The sequence below is a fragment of the Lathamus discolor genome, chromosome 2 (assembly GCF_037157495.1).
Source record: "Lathamus discolor isolate bLatDis1 chromosome 2, bLatDis1.hap1, whole genome shotgun sequence".
In the NCBI taxonomy this organism is placed as follows: Eukaryota; Metazoa; Chordata; class Aves; order Psittaciformes; family Psittacidae; genus Lathamus; species Lathamus discolor.
Window position 1 is genome coordinate 76,622,730 of NC_088885.1, and position 17,408 is coordinate 76,640,137.

A 17,408-nucleotide genomic window follows, 5' to 3' on the forward strand; every position below is an offset into this window, starting at 1 on the left:
TGAAAAGGGTTAGAGCTGAGAAAGCAAAGCTGAATATTTATATTACAAGGTATGTGAGTCGTGCCTAGAGACAAGCAGCCAGAACTGCAGAAGGCTTTCAGTGTGTAGGTATACACCCCTTTCTGCACGGTGGATAACAACCAGAAGGCTGCCTCTGTCAAAAAGTACTCCCTCTCTTTGGCATCCTCTCAGTCAGGAACAAACAACGCATAGCCCAAATGCTCCAAAGCATCCTCTGTTTTGCAGTAGCAGAGACCTGTTCATCATCTGGTAAAGGCGATGACAGTTCCTTAAAGTTACTGGAATTACACATGGATGTACTCCAGTTAAGAACTTGGCCCACATTCTTTATTTTTTTCTTTTTCATTTTTTTTTTCCGCTTCTTAATGCATTAGCAGATGGCAAATATGCACTGAACACAGAGAAACTACTGGTTTTTGAGGGCAATGGTTGCTTGCAATGCTAATTTGGGACTTTCTGTTTATGCAAGTTAAACTGGAGGGACACATTTCAGAGCTGGGTTGAAGCAGCAGAAAGACTCAAGCAGAGCTGAGTACCAGTAACCGTTTAAAGCTGGGGTGTGGGGATGCAGGGCTAGGTGTCTGCTTGTTCTGAAGAGATTCAGAAAATAAGGCAGGAGCAGATGTTGAGAGATCACAACTTCATGCATGTGCTTCATTCAGTCATATCAAGATGAGGCCAGCTGCACAATGTGGATCTCAGTTCAGGCTCCAAACACCTTCACCTTGTGAAGGTATTTGGCTTCACAGTTTGGACTCAGGCCAGCTGACACTACTGCAAGCTGGTATCCACATGTTCTCCTGGAAATGACCTCCATGAGAAAATTTTAGTGCATTGGTGTGTTGTGGAACTCAACTAGTAATAAGCATCCAAAAGCAGAGGTTTAGAGATGTGTACAAACCAGGTGTTGACAGATGTTTTTCATCTAGCAGTTCTTTTGACACATACCCCATGTATCTGCAAACTTTGGAGTGCTATTGGAGACTCATGTGGAACAAAGCCAATGTTTCCCACAAAACATAACCTTGCTGCACAAAGCAATCCAGGATCACCATAAAATACCTACTAACCAAGGCTGAACAGGTTATATATAACAAGGCACTAGTTAGTGCCTAGTTCAGACTATGCAGCCACAGAAAAGGAATAAAATGAAAAACAAAGCAAAGCAGAGGACATTTTCTTGGCAAGAGTCCTACCCACAAATACAGTGGAAAGATGTGTGACACTGTGTGCAGAATTCACCCTGAAGACCACTGAAGGCACATATTATGGTCCCCACTGACCTCCAGCAGATTCCAGTGGCTGGTTTAGACCTCACTTTATTTCTTCTACTCTCTTTAAAGAAGTGTGATATTCTTATGTTAGGCCTGATACCATGCGGTGTTGTTCCTCCACATAAAATATTCTGGTGCATTATGATCATTATGATCAGATTATTTTTTTTTTTTAAATTTCTGATTCATTTAAGAGACCCAAAAACCCATCATGAGTGAAAATCACGTTGGCCCCACCTGAAAAGTCTGTACACAGAAGACTAAAATTATTCCAGTGGTTACAGAATGAATCATAACATAGTAGGCATTCAGCTATTTTTTTTTAATAAGTGTGCTTTAATTGGGCAAAAGCGTAGCTTACATGTTTAACTTACACATCTATTACAGGGTAAAACTCACTTAACCGCTCTGTCCTAATATGATTTCCTGCAAAGTTAGCCGCATTTTGGTCAAGTAATCCCACAGACAAGACTGATTTCTCTGAGCGTATTTGCCAGCTGGGACTCTATTAGGTTAGAGCACCACTTCACACAATTAGGACCCGTAGGCACTGATGTTATACAAATAAATAATAATATGTTGCTATAGAATAGTTTTTATAAATAATTCATCGAACAGGTTAAGTATGAACTATTTGCTCACACTGTTGTTTGCTGTGTCACTGGCCACAGAAGCACCATGATATCGCTCCTCCTCTCTGGCTACACGGCTAAAGAATTTTTAACAGGAGAATGAGGAGACAGTGGGGGGAGCTGGCTGTTTTCAGTTCCTGAGCATGTCCACTATTGATAATTTATTCATGCATTTTCTTCTGCTTGCTTGTTCCAGTTTTTCAGGTTGTGTTTATCATTGGAGGTCCCTGGAAGTCAATGGAATAATATTCATTTGTCCTCTTTGACTGAGAATGTGACTGGATAAAATTTCAGTCGAAACTCAAGAATGAAATAGAAACCTTGAGTGTTGTTAATCCAGAATTTAAGGGCCTTATTCCTCGCAGGTACTGCTCAGCCCCTGAATCAGCACAATCTTTTGAACATTTGCTTAAATCCTACTGACAATAATGGCCCACAAGCATACGCCAAACACAAGTGCCACAAGAAAATATTCTGACTGCAATTCTCAGAGTTCTTCTAACAGCAGATTCTTAAAATATGAATGCAGCCCTAAAACTAAAATTCACTTTATCACACCCAGAAAAGCCAGGAAAATGAGAAATTTTCCTCTGAATGTGTTAATGCTCTTTTTTGCTTTGAAGAACCAGCAGTTTTCAGATTATGGCTCTAGTATTTTAAAACTTAAAGCCCTCGAGTCCAAGACAAAAACTAAGCTATGGATTAAAAGAAAAGCCATGGAGACATTGAGAGTTCAAATAAAGCAATGAAGATGCTTAAATATCAGCATTTCTTTTGAGCCTTTTAGTGTCTTAGAGACTAGAGAAGCTCAAGAAGACAAAAATAATGTCTCCCTTGCCATGAGCCAGTGGAGCTCATAGCCCCCGGCCAACAATCTATTCCCTCAGCTCTACAGGCTATGACCACCACATCCAACCCCTGGTGAAATGAGTTAAATCCACTGAAGGGCATCAGAAATGGAAATACAGAGGGGAAAAGAAAAAAAGAAAATATGCATACAATTTTCTGAAACAGCTGAACTTGCAGAAGACAAAGTCAAGGGGAAGCATCAGGTCAATTTGAAAATAGATAACAGAGCACGCTATTGTTATTACATTCTATTTCAATAATAATAATAATGATGATAATAATAATAATAGCTTTGCCAAAAGTGGAATAAATTCCAACCTGTTCCACTAAGCTTCAAGGGTTTTGGTCTGATTTCGTACTCAGGAGAGTGAGCTAAATTTGGCCAGCAGGCTTACTGGTATCTGCTCCCCCCCCTCTTCCCACTGGTAGCATGCTCTTTCCTGGGCTGCCCCTGTTATTGCAAAAAGCAACAGTTCTTGCTCCCTTGCTTCACAGAATATAGAAGCAGAACTACCCCCTGCCACCTCTCCTAGGAGAGGCTGCCTAGCAGTAACCTAATAAGCAGGGCTGGGAGGCTTTTAGGAAAACATTGCTGAGATAGAGATGGGACTAATCACACAAAGTAAATGTCAGAAAGGAAAATTCCATTCTGGGAAGGTACACCAGTCAAACCTTGATGATGTACGCCTGGATTTCATTCTCTAAAGTAATGTTAGCTAGACAACATTCAGCTCCTGGTCATGCAGATCTCAGCCTGGCTCTGCCACGTGCTGATCACTCTCCATCCCGAAGGACTTTGGGGACAGAGAAAAGCAACTGAGCCCAGCAAGAGGCAAAAGCCATCATTTTGCAGGATCAAGGCTATCACATAACGCAAGAGGCCAGTTTTCCCTCTGACACGTGTGAGGGGATGGGTTACTAAAGGATCAGTACAACAAACTGGTGCCTTCAGTGTTCACATAAGCAGTATTTTGGAGGCAGCAATACTAATAACAGTAAATAATGAAAATATAAACCTGAGTATGGTTTCTCTTAGATGCAAATTAAGATTTAAATATAAAAATTATAGGCTTCTGCTAATCCTTCTTAGGAAGTCATAAATTGTTAATCAGACCTTAGGCGGTGTTGTTTAATACCAACTTTAATAAAATAGCTGCCTGAAGCAGAAAGACAGTTGGGATCCTGACTCTAAAACTTTGGTAGCCTTATCCACATTTTTGTAGCCTGAGGCTTTTACACTACTATTGATACCAGCTCCTTTGAAATATGCTCATTTTTTAGGCTGCTAAATTATTAAATACCTTATTAGTAGAAAGATTAGATGGAAGAAAAGTCATCTCTGTATGATGGAAAATGGATTGGAAGAGGAAGGGAAAGTTGAGGGAATATTTACATACAAGATACAGCTCTGTTGTTGATATGCAGAGGTAATCTATAATCCATAATTTATTTAAGAAATGAACCCATCAAATTACATCACAATGCATGACAAATTGCTACTGTTTAGCTATCCTACAATAAATTACATGGAAACATTCCTGTCAAGAGAAAAAAAAAAACTTGTTTGAGGCTAAAAAAGCAATGTCACTACAAGGTTATTTTCCCTGTTGTTCTACGGGATTTGTCTATCACACAAAATGTCTTACATTTTCATCATATGCTTTGATGGGGGTATCAAAATTTCCCTTGTATGGGATAACCACAAAGTCTGCAAAATTATAAATGCTTTGAAAAATTGCAAGAAAAGTGGAAAGGAAGAAAAAGAAGAAAATGTTTCTTCCCTATTATTCCTTAATAATATTTGTCAGTCAGGTAAGCAGATCTTTAGACTAAAAGAATAAGAAGTCATTTCCTCAAGTGCAATACATTTTCACTGTCTGTCCAGAGCAGCTTGTTAGCATGCTAATTGTTTAGTTTAAAATGCAACACAAAGCACAGTTACTACTTTGAAGTGCTTATGATGTCATGGATATTAGCGTATTTTTCTTAATTACACAACAGGACAATCTTTCCCACTTCAACCTACAATTTCTGTTGCTCTGATTGGTTTCTCTAACTAGCCAGAATAATCATTTTGCCACACAGAAGCAGATAAGGGGAAAAAAAAAGGTAAACAATTTTAAAACCCGTTTTAATTTAATAATAAATTGGGAGCCGTACTTTGTGTTAAATTAGCTCTACAAGCCTCATATCAATTCAAGGCAAGGTTCCTTATTCGTTACTGCTTAATTAATCAGTCCTGTTTCCATCTAACTGAAAAGTTTTCTCTCTCTCCACTATCATCTCTAATATCTCATTTCAAGCAGCACATCAAGTTAATCTTGCTTACTTTAGCAACTTATTTCTAATGGCTCAGCTCAGTTATTTACAATAACTCATCATATCCCAGCTTGCAGCTGAATCCTGCTTGGTCTCATCGCTCTGCCGGGCAGAGTCAATGGTAAATCAGCAAGTGCAGAGTGAGCACATCCAGCCCAGTGACACTTCATGTGAAGAGAAAAACCAGATTCCAACAACAGACTGATGTCTGCTCAACTTCTGGCTTGCTGGCATCTTTTGTCTTCCCAGAGGCAACATGGTGCTTAGGGAGATGGTGGTGGACTTGGCAGTCTTAGTTAACAATTGAACTTTATGCTCTTAAACATCTTTTCCAACCTAAATGACTGTCATTCTAGCATGCACAGAGCTGAGCAAAGGATCATTGTCTTATAGGACAACAGATGAGCATGAAACAGTCCAACAGAAGAAGAGAACTGTGTAAGCGAATGAGAACATAGAAAGTTGGGTGGTGCCTGAAAACTTGTCCTCATTATCCTTTCTGCAGCACATCCCATAAATAAACTTGGGATAACCACGAGTCCTGCATTACGATCAGTAGTGTATATGAAAAAATATCAAACCTTCCACCATGTCACCTTTGAAGGAAGTGAAGAAAGGACCTTGAGGCACCAGGTAGCTGAGTATCTCCTCCTTGTACTTACCCCACCATTCCCACAGCTGCAAACCACTGCTGCTGCCATAATCCAGTACCTTCTATCACCACAGTAGCCAAACACATTTAATCTGGGATTTAACGAAAGACTTCTGGTCTCTGGTGTTTCAGATTGCATCAACCTGGCCCCAGTCACTGATGCTGTGGTAGCTGGTAGCCATCTAGCCTATGTGCTTGCCACTGCCAAGTTCAGCCTCCAGAAAGAAGTAGGTTTTCTGGCTGCCTCCCGGGTCTGGAATGTCTGCCCACATCAGGATGCCTGTCGCTAATCCCCCTGCACCCTGCCAGCTGCAGCATTGCTCCAGCAGCTCTGTCCTCTGGTGACCCACAGCCTTTGAGATGTAACAGATACAAGCTCAGGTCAGGGCTCGAAACTGAATCTGCACCTGAGGTGCCTGCATCATATGAAGGCTGGTTTTAATATCAGCTTGACCAAACATAAAATACTGGTTTTTTCCTGAGTAACCTGAGTATTTGCTTTTGCTCATCAGGATTCGAGGTATTATTGCAACAGGAAACAAGGATGTGCCGTGTATTTTAGCCTCCTAGATTTGCAGCAACCAGCTTCTGACTTCACATTTACCAGCCTGGTTGAAATTACAACCTGTTGCTAAGGAAAACTCTGTCATACGTTAAAGTAACTGTGATATCAAGTAGCTTTGAGATATCTGACAAAGAATTACAGTAGATTGATGAAAAGCTGCTTCAGAAACCCTGCAAAAGACACTCTAACATGTTACATTATGATAATACATTTCATTTAATAACAATATAAAATCTGTGCTGAGAAAAGAGGGAGCTGCTTTTTTGTGCTGCTTTGTGGTTTTGTGGCTTTGTTGGGTTTTAGTTTGTTGGTTTTTGGGGTGTTTGGTTTGGGCTTTTTTTTTTTTTTTTTTTTTTTTTCCAAGAGGAAGAGAAATCCTTTCTACAAATCAGAGTGCACACTTGTGTTTCTGGTGGGAAGCACTGCTCTGAAAAGCACCGAATTTCAAAGCTGCTTGAGATTAGATTGTCTGCAGAATTGTGCTGATGGTTGTAAATATTAATAAATAAGATACGCTAGGCCAGCTTTTTTTCTCAGATGTTTATGCACTGCTCCCTTTTAAGTACCTATGAGCTGAAGATACAGGCACCAGAAGGAAGAATCTGAGATAAGAATTGGCTTTTGAGATGTAATGCATGGCGACACTTGCACAAAAGAAAGATCCTCCTGCTACGTTCCAGCAGACCCAGCCAGCCAGCAAGTGACAATCTTGGTCCAGTCCTCTACATCCCTGCTGCAACTGCCCCCAGCTGCTGACGAGAGCAGAAGGACAGCAGAGAATCCTTCTCAACACCGTACAAATAAGCCAGTGTTATGTTGCTTAAGGGGCTTCAGTGGGAAATGATGATCATTCCTTACATAGTTTTTTTTTTCCATCCCCACAATTCCTTACACAGATTTGTTTAGTTGTGGGGTTTATTTTGTTTTGTTCTTTTCCCATCCACACTTTTCCTAGTCTACTGTTTAGTAGACTATACACATTTTTGGAGGACACAGTTTGGTCATAATGGAAATAATTGCTAAGTTATAAACACTTCCTTACAAGTTCCTGACATCTTGATATAGGAAGGCACTTAAGTATTCAAACAGTCTTGTGGACTTGAGTGCAGTTTATAGGTATGTTTAAATGCAAACTGCTCTGGGACCAGGTATGATAAAGCAGAGAGAGAGAAGAACTGCTTTGTTTATAGCAGAAACAACTCAGTAATTATCAGCAGTGAGAAGTGAAAAAACTTAGCAGGGCATTCATATTATTTAGACTTAAATGGAGTTTAGATGAAATACAGAGTTTTATAAAACTGGTTGGCACAGCATGAATTGCTTAAAGGGATATGGCTGGTGGACTTTAAAGTTGCTTCTGCATCTTTTTCCCTTTCAGCAGTGACAGCTAAATTGAGCACCAATTTCACAAAAAGAATTTGCTCCCTGAAAGGGATTCTAACTCTATATATTCCTGCTCTGTGATCTGCCAGAGCACTCTTCGCACTGTGAAAATGAGGAAATAGGCTCTCTTGAATTCTTGTAGTGGTCGATCAGTTTGTGAGGCCAGCTCCATAAGGAGAAGGGCATAATAAGTGGCACTCACCTCAGAACCTGGTACTGTTTGGATCTAACCCTGCCATATGATTTATAAATTTTGTTTGTCTTTTTTGTGACTATTTTTCTACCTCTCCTCTATTTATTTATACCCATGACAAGGGTATTGGTGTACATCACGTCCTTATTCAAGTAACTTCCCTTTGACCCACATTCATATCTATGCACTAGGAGTACTACCCCTTAGAAGTTTACAAAGCAGGGGTGTTTGAAATGAATTCATACAGCCATGGACATGAACAATGAGAGTGTGGTTTGACCTCTGCTGCCCCAAAGCACAGGCAGCAGCATGCAGAAAAGGCAGCCTTTAATGAGACTGTTTTTATCCCCTTTTCTCCCACAGGCATAAGTAGGTGGGAATGGGTAACGCAGGAAATGGTGAAGAAACAACTGTGGACAGTGCAACTGGGCCAATGCAGAGAGGAAGGTCATTGCCACCTTGCTTGGGGACAGCTCAGATTACTTTCTCCTGGGAATAAGATATTCAGTCTTGTCCCAGATGGCTCTCAGCTACCCAGCCTCCTACTTCCCCTCCACACAGAACAAGGCTGAACAAACAAGAAAAAAAAATCCAGAAAATCCTTTGGGGAGAGAGTGCCAAAGAAGCTGCAAGGAGTCCTTGAGAAAAATAATTGGCTTTTTTTTGGATGAAAAAAAAAGAGGCCCAAGTCTGATTTTTTTTTCCTCCTTCCATTCCTTGATCAACTCCAACAACTCAAGTGAGCAGCAGAGAGGCAGGAGGGTTGACTGCAAGCTGTACTTGCTGTAAGATACTGGTTTAGCATCCCTGCTGTGCTATGGCCTCCTCCTGTGACCTTGGGCAAGTCACTCACCTCGGTTGTGATTCGCTTCCCTCTGCTGTAAAACAAGGCCAATTACACAGGATAGTCTCGCAGGGGGGTCATGTGGTGAAGATGTAATTTTTAGACATACCTGAACAGTTTTTAGTGAAGGCCTCATGTTAATCAACTATGCCGTGTCCCTTACTTGAATCAAGACTCCTAAACATCCATAGAGCATTCCACAATGATAGTGTTATTTTTTTGTAGCAGGATACTATAAGCTATTTCGTTTGCTTTTTGTCTAGGAAGATCCTATTGTCAAAACATGATTGCCAGGTTAATGACCCCCTAAAGTTACAAACCACCAGGCATTCAAAGAGAATCAATTCAGCAAGGAAACAGATTTCACCTCAATGTTTATGGCAAAACTAAAAACAACAGTGCTTTTAATTATTTTTGTTAATTGATTGGAACTGGGGGGCATGAGAGGGAGGACACAGAGATGGCTTTTTAAGTGAGAGGGCTTTCTCTCAGGTGAGAGTGTCAGTACAGAGGTTGGCTTTTATGCTGCATGCTTTCAGCACCTCAGTTGGGACCCCCAAGCACGACTGGCTCTCCTACTATCCCACCACCAGACAGCCAGGACAGGTCTGAATACCCATGACCTTCAAGAATGCAAAATGGAGTCATCAAAAACAAGTACTTTCTTTGAGTTTGATCTTACCCTTCACACCAAAGCACAGCTACATGCTAATGATAGTGTTGATTAAGCAGTCTTTGTGCTTATAAAAGCTATTAATTGACAACTGAAATGCAGCAGTTTGGGAATAGGCAGCTTTGCCTTATACCCAGGCAAGCACGCACCTGCAGTACCTGGGGAAACTCAACTAGTGTTTAATTTCTGTGCTAATTTTCAATTCCTGCTGACCCTTCCCCTAGGTCCTCCCGCTCTGGCTCTGAGTTTAGATGCAGAAGTGGGAATGCTGGAAAGATACACTAGTTATTATCTCACAGGCAGCTGTAAACATTACCGCAAGATAATGGAATTAGTTCAGCTGAGAGGAATTATGGTATCCAGATAGTACCGGGCCAATCTCATTCATAAAGTGCTCTCTTCTGTGCATTGCGGTGTGTCTCTAGGGAAGAGCTGAGGGGTTACAATGGGTATTTATGCTGCAGATCAAATCTAATAGTCACATTCTGGCTAGAACTAAGCACTTTCTGACTATATATAAGTACATATGTATATCCTGACAAGACAGGCTAATTAATCCATAAAATATTTGCCCGCAACGCCAGAATAAAGCCATTATAGAACAGGTTACTTAAAACATAGCAAGGTTGGCACTGTTCCTGAATGCAACCAGATGGAAATGTACACGCTTTTTTGTCTGTGTACTTGGCAAAGAGGAGAGTATGGAGATGGTGTCTTGTGGCTGGGTGTGAGGAAAGATAATGCAGTATCAGTGTAATCTTGGATGTTTCAGCACAGTGCTATCAAGTGCTCTGGCACTGTCACAGTTAAACACTTTTCCACTTAAAGCTTCTTTTTGGAGGTCCAACATTAGAGCTCATGAAGGACACCATGCCAGATGTGCCTTTTCCATCCTGGCAGGGCTCCCAGGCTTCCCTCACCAGAAAGATGCAGTTTCCCTTCCCCATCTGCATTGTTCCTCCCTGCTCCTAAGGGGGTTGCAGCTGCAGGAAAAACTCTCTTTGCTGGCTTGTTTTGAAAAAGGAAAATACTTGAGGAGTGGGCAGCTCCATGAGACTGGATGTACCAACCAGCAACATTAATTCACACCGCTCAAACCAATCCTAAACTACGGTTACCTTAGTTTCTTCTGGGAATGCTTGTGTTAACAAACAAAAGCATAATACAAATATTCACAGTATTTGGTCCTTCCAGTGCCAAGTGCACAACTGAGAAAATAAAGTGGAAGAAAATGTTGGCCACCAACAACACTTGGAGTAGGTACAGGAGGTGGTCATGGGGGCAAGGACAGGTAACACTGCCTGAAATAGGGAGGGGAAGCCACTAAAGGGCGATTAGGATGAGGACACACAGCAGTGCCCTGGGAAAGCTTAGGAACCTGAGGCTGGATGGACTCCCAACAGATATCGGCCAGTCACTGGGGAAGGATGAGAAAGGAGCTTTTAGGCTGATATTTATGGCAAGAAAAACTCAAATGGATGTGAAGTAATCAAACTCAAACTTTAAAAATGCTTTTATCCGGCACTTTCTCCACCTAGCTCCATTGCAGAATCACTCACAATACAAACCAGAAAAGATTACTTTTTCTGATGATGTTTTGTATTAATTATGCATTCTTTGAAGGTGTTTTTAAAACTCAGACAGGGACTAATAATCTGCCCTGTACCTTTTTCTAAAGACAGATAATATCTGCGTTTGATCGCACCGAACATTCCATCAACATCTTTGCTGTCCCCATCCCAAAAAGAAGGCGACATGTCATAACACTTTTCTCCTCACCAAACATAGTTTCTCCAGACCTCTTGAAAGGGCTGCCATGACTAAGCATGCAGCATGAGCAAACCAGCTGCTACTGGCTTTTTATCTCAACCAGAACACATTTAAACTTGAGAACTGTGTTTATACTGCAAGTTGAATCATGCATAGAGTCAGCAGAAGAGATTGGGTTTGGCAGCACACAGGGGCTGTTAGCTTCATGTGCAGGATGGGGGACTCACTTTAAAGGTTTATATTGAAAAGGTCCTGAATTTGGACCCACATGGCAGTCAGGATAATCACAACTAAGTTTATCAGACCTGATTCTGAGAGTTATGAAGCCAAGTAATAATTCAGATAAAAAGAAAAGAAAAAAGAAGCAAACCCTGAAGGATGCAAAGCCTTTTAAGAAATCAGAACAGTTACTATGGCTAACTGGTCTTTGAGGGGTTAATGAAGAAGCCTCCATACCACTTAGCTTCCAAGGAACAGTCCCTCCATGGCATTTGCAGCACGCTTATGATAAACAAAAGATACTGAAAAACAATTCTACTTTATTCTGGTAGAATTGTAGCAGAGCCACTAGAGGAATTGCAACCATTATGCAAGATGAGGCACCATCACAGTGGGGCCTGCTGTTTCCAATGGTTTCTACCCACTTGTTTTTATAGATTTCAGCTACCTTTTAGTTTAGTAATTAGCCACCATTTCCAAGGAGATCCATAAGCAATTTCCTGCCCATCTTGAGCCCTAATGCTACAAGATTGCACTGGAAAGGGAGCATAGTTTGAAAGGAGTCAACAAAAGGCAGACGACACACTAAAAAGTTCAGTTAAGCAGGAAACAGAGCCCACCATTTCATTCAACAACAGACAAATATTGATGCCCCCTAGATCTGCTTGACCATTACACAGTGCACAGGCATCTGCTGGAAAAACCAATAGCAATTCCTTCCAAACCATGAAATACTGCAGGAGTTTATTAATGAGCAGCAGATCAGTGTGCTGAAATCTTCAGTCAAAGCAAAAATGATGTAGAAGACCTGAGGGAATAGTGGAGGGGAGGGAGGATCCTGCCCCAAGGAACCCAGTGTACCTTTGAGTAGAGGGCTGCTTGCAGAGAGAAGGTGCTCTGGCAGGGTATCAGCTGCTAAGAGCACAGGCACATTCATAACTTCTATCAAGTTTGCATTAGTTTAAAGATCTTCAGCAGAATGGAAGGGGGAAAAAAAAAACCCACAACATTTTTTAACGTGTGTGTTTTGCTTTCAAGGAAGTCTCTCAGCTAAATATTATTGAAACAGCAGATGGCAAAATGCAAACTTTATGAAAGGGAAGGCTGCCTTGAGCGGCAGGTTCCTGTTTGCATGAGAAAGCCGTGCAAGAGAGGGAGGGAAGGAAGGTGCTGAAGTTAAGGTGCATATTTCTAGTTGAGCAACTTGGTTAGAAAATGATGACCATGTCTGTAAATGTAAGTTTTGGAGTACTGGCATGGAGATGTGCAAGAGCTGCGAACTGGTGTGAAAACTAAAATACCTAGAGGGACTAATAAGTCCCTATGGGGACCCCAGCTCCTTAGATGGCTCCAAAGGATAATTGCAGAGCACTACAACAGGACTGAATCAATGCCATTTTCCCTGGAAAAAAAAAAAAAAAAAAAAAAAAGAAAAGAAAAAAAAGGTATTGCTGTCTCTGATTACATTATTCTGAACAGCCTGGCTGCTTTCCCTCTCCCTCACCCATCTCAAAAGTCAACTGCAAGCCACTAGAAATATGTCCAGAAAGATTATGGTGCAGCTGAAAGCCAGAAGCATGTGAGATTATATATTTACTGGTGCTGTGTCAGATAACATCTGAGAGAAGAGGAAAAAGGGATTCAGCCCTGCAGTCTCTATTAGCATGTTTGGGCTGTTTAAAGGAGCTATCCAATTGTGTCATTGCTGCCAGGCCTTTAAAACTGTATATATCCATGATAAAGGAATCTACTTAATCTTGATCACAAGCCTCCAAGCTCTACCCGACTCTCCTGTGACATGCAAACTTATTGCCTTTAAACAGGAATTCGAAAAAAAGAAATTAATAGGAATGCACCATTACCCATAGCATTATATTGCTCAGGAACAGATGTTAAACAATTTTATGGAATGCTTTAAGTAATATGCAAGCACTTCTGCGCAGAGCTAACTGCGTAATAGAGATTTAAGACCAGCAAATACATGAGATAAGTCTTTATCTTGATTTGGAGAGTTATGTCTGTTTTGATTAAAACCATAGAGGTCTGTGTGTTCAAGCAGTTTTATTCCCTTGGAATTATATTATTTCCAGGGTGCTATTATCATAAGGTCTTAACCTTGCTCTTGAATGTAGTGTTCCCCTTGTGCATATGCTCATGTACATAGCTCATGAAGTACACATGTAGGATGTATGTACCATCCTCACAGATTCCTGAATAGACAAGAAGCAACTGTACTCTCTATTCCAGCTGTGCTAGAAGAACAGTAGATTTGAAGAAAGGACCAACCTTACACTCTGTAAGTAATTTTTGCTACACAATCTCTCATGCAGTGATGATAGAACTTTAAAATCCATCACCATGCACAAGTACAAGGGAAAAGGTGTCCTATCATCTCAATGTGTGCAAAAGTAGCAGCTGTGCCATCGTGCTTCGGAGTAATTTCAGTCATTAAACTTCTTGATCCTTGAATGTCACCAGGAGTTACTTAGGTGACCATTCACTTGCACTTACAAAGCACTGCATTTAACTCTCTGTAAAATATGGATTTTATTGCAGCAGTGACAAGACTTCTTTCCACAGCTACTGACCTCAACTGCTATTGTTTATCTCTCAAGTGAACCTTTTGCATAAGAATACATGTATATAGCATACACGCTGTGTATTGGTTTCCCTGTGTGTGCATGTAGGTGCTGTACACATGTGAATACATAAATCCTTCAATCTATCTGACATACAAAGCATGTTATCAGCTCCTTAGAAACATTCACAACATAACCAAATTCAGCACTTTCTTTCTGCAATTATCTAACTTCTTTCCTGTAAAATGCTTGTACGCCTACCCCCTATCTTTCACCACCTCCATCACTCTTCAAACTGTTCTTTTATCAAATCAAAGATTTCACATTTGTCAGCTCCTGTGACATCCCCAGATCTATCCCCTCTGCCCCCTTCTTTCCGCTGCGGGAGCGCCTAATTTCAACTGTGCTCTACATTCAGCTCTGCACCCTGCCTCGGATTTTGCTCATGATCCGGAGGGTTTTGCCTTTTATCCATTTCACAGCAAGTAGGCAGTATGAAGAAACCGAGACACATTTAATTGTTATTATTTTCTAGTTATCCATCAAGCTTCTCCTGTTGTTAGTATTAGCATTAGCATTAGTATTAGTATTAGTATTCCCTTCCAAACGCATACGACCCTCCTCCTGCTCCCATCACCTCCCCTTGACCGAAGCGTCTTGCCGCCGATAACAGTTCCCAGGAAAACGCCGCATCCCTCCGCCTGACTTTAAATGACAGCGAGCGCAGTCGCCGCACGATCCTGAGCCTCCGGGCACTGCGCGGAGCCCGGGGGGGGGAACACCCTGGAGCGGCAGTGGGGTGCAGAGCCCTCCACAAGACAGCTGCCAACTTTCCCATCCTCCCCCCGTTAATTAGCATTCCCAATGAACATGGCAAAAAGAATAAAAAAAAAAAAAAAATTAAAAAAAAAAAAAAGGGAGGGGGCAGGTATCCGACAGTTGAAAGTTGCTCCTGAAGAAGTGCAAAGCCGCATCTCCTTACCGGCAAGCAGGGACGGCGGGGCCGAGCCTCGCCCGGGTAGGCAGCGCGGCGGCGGTGGCTCCCCGGCCCCTTCTCCCCGACGCTCGCTCAGGCTCCCCGCCTCTCACTGGGGCTCCTGCTCGGCCAGCAGCACTTTTTAACTCCAGCATGCAGGCAGCCCGAGCCGAGGGGGCTCTCTATCTGATTGGTTTCCATTCAGTGCTCCTGATTAATAAAAAAAAAAAAAAAAAGGGGGGGGGGGGGAGGGAAAGGAGAGGAGCAAAAAAAAAAAAAAAAAAAAAAATCCAGACTCCTCCTTCTCTGCCTGCCTCCCTGGCAGGCGCGCACACACTCTAATGCACACACTCTCACGCACTCCCGGCGCCGGCGCTGCGGATGCCGGAGCGTGGAAGCTGCCGCACTGGGGACGGGGAGGCGCGGAGCGAGCGCGGGCGCGGAGCCGGCTACTCCTTGCTGGCAGGAATTTGCAAGTGAATGAGGTGGGAGGGCAGAGGGGGAGGGCTGTGCTAGGGAGCCCCTCTTCCCCCCGAGAGCCGCTCCGTGCTGGAGGTGGAGAGCAGCCAGATTCCTCCTAATCGTTGGGTATTGACAGTAAGAGCAGAATAAAATCGGGGGAGGGGGGGGATAAAGAAGAGGGAGAGGCATGCTTCTCTGTTGTAAACTGTGTGTTTGTGCTGTGCAGCTTCTCATCCTCGGAGCCAGTTTTAAGTCCCCTTGACACCAAAGATGCCCGGCTAGTCTTTTCCCACACTTCCCAGGAACTTCCTGGACTTGATGAATCAAGAATTTCAGTGAATTATTAATGGAGATGACACTTTGTGGAGGTGATCTCATGTGGCGGTTTCTATGTGAATGGGAAGTGGTGGAGGAGGATTTTCCAGGTGGCTGCTTTTGCCTGGGCCCTGTGCTCCCAGAGGGCTCCCCACTCACGAGTTTATGACTAATCTTAATGCAGAACAAACTGAAATCTCTGCTTTTGCTGTGGGACTCCCGGAGCCCCTCTACACGCATGCATGTTGTACAGCCTTCCCCCCATCTCAAAGTTTAACCTGAAATAAAGCTTTAGGTGTCTTAATCCAAATATTAAATTACAAGATGGAAATTGACAGTTTATTATTTACCTGACAACAGTCCACTCCAATTCAGCTGCACAGTGTCCCCTTAAGAATCACGGAAAATGTTTCAAGAAGCTTTTTGCCATTTTGCACCTCACATCTCCAGTCTTAGGTTTGACCTTTATGATGTATTTTTTTCCCCTGCTAGTCAATCTTATATCTTTTTTCTTTCTTTTTTTTTTTTCCCTCTCTTTTTCCTCCCTTCCTCCCACCCATCTCCCAGAATTTCTTCTTGCTGTATATCTTAAGGATGGGTCTGTGCTGGCTCTAAGCCACCTTTGTGTCCTCCTGTTTCAGGACCACTTCAAAGCTTTTAGTTTAATTTAAATACTCCCAGCACCAGCAGTTCAGGTAACAGTTTTGCTGCTTGTGCTGTAATTTCTGCAGTGCTGCAGTACCATCTCCACAGCATAGCTGTTATCCCTGAAACTGGTACTGGGGTCCTTTTTCCTGCAGTCACTGTGTTCAGGAGTTCTTCAGCACTACAGTGGACTTGTGAGGACTCAGTATGACACCTACAAAAGCCAAAGAGCTATGAAGAGGCTGGATTCTGATTTCCAAATGTTTGTGAACTCTGCTTAAGCAGAAAAGCCACTGCCATTTTAATCTTTCCACACAGCTGGATTTTTGCAGCCTGCAGATTGTTCTGGTTGCTCTTCTTTGATCTCTAGATCCCTCTTTTTTTCTTTTTTTTTTTTTTCCTTTCTTTTTTTTCCTCCTATTTTTTTTTTTTTTTTTTTTCCCTGACAATGACAGGTCAGGAGCTCAGTGAATATTTGCAGAGTATTCCCATGGGAGCCTTCTGGACACAGTCTATCTCTCCTTTATGACAGACCACATTTGCAGGCTTTCTTTCTTCCTGCCATATTGCATTGTCAACGTCTGACTCACTGCCCACTCTGACCCTGAGGTCTCCTTGGGCATTATTCATTCCTGGATGTGTCACATTCTGCTTAGCTTTAATAAAGCTGCTTTTTTATTATCATTATTATTATTTCCTCCAACAGGACAGGGTTACTTTTTGTCCAAGATGGGTTTTCAGTATTTTTGTCAAAAAGAAAGAGCTTGTACAGGAACTGTTGTGTTCTCCAGCGCCTGTGTGTGAGATTTTTATCTTCCCATTGATTTTATGAATTTGTGGTTGACAATTATAAATCCATAGCTGTGTGAAGAAAACTTTTTTGTTCATTTTTGAGGAATATTGTCAAGATGGTGCTCTTCCTCCTCAACCCTCTTGTGTTGACAACTATAATGATATTAGACTTCACAGACTAGATTGGGTCATTAGCCCATGAAGTGTTCTATACCTGACACATGAGCTGAGAGAAAGGCTCAGCT

The 17,408-nt window shown here is 42.1% G+C and overlaps 1 protein-coding gene across 3 annotated transcripts in view; it reads right to left on the reverse strand.

The window, feature by feature from the left end:
- Positions 1 to 15,129, reverse strand: part of LOC136008388 (cadherin-6) — a 104,209-nt gene extending 89,080 nt beyond the window's left edge. For all 3 annotated transcript variants that reach the window (XM_065667555.1, XM_065667556.1, XM_065667557.1), the window contains exon 1: positions 14,956 to 15,129. The gene's annotated coding sequence lies outside the window, so the exon portion shown is untranslated. The remainder of the gene's footprint in view (positions 1 to 14,955) is intronic.
- Positions 15,130 to 17,408: the final 2,279 nt, after the last annotated feature.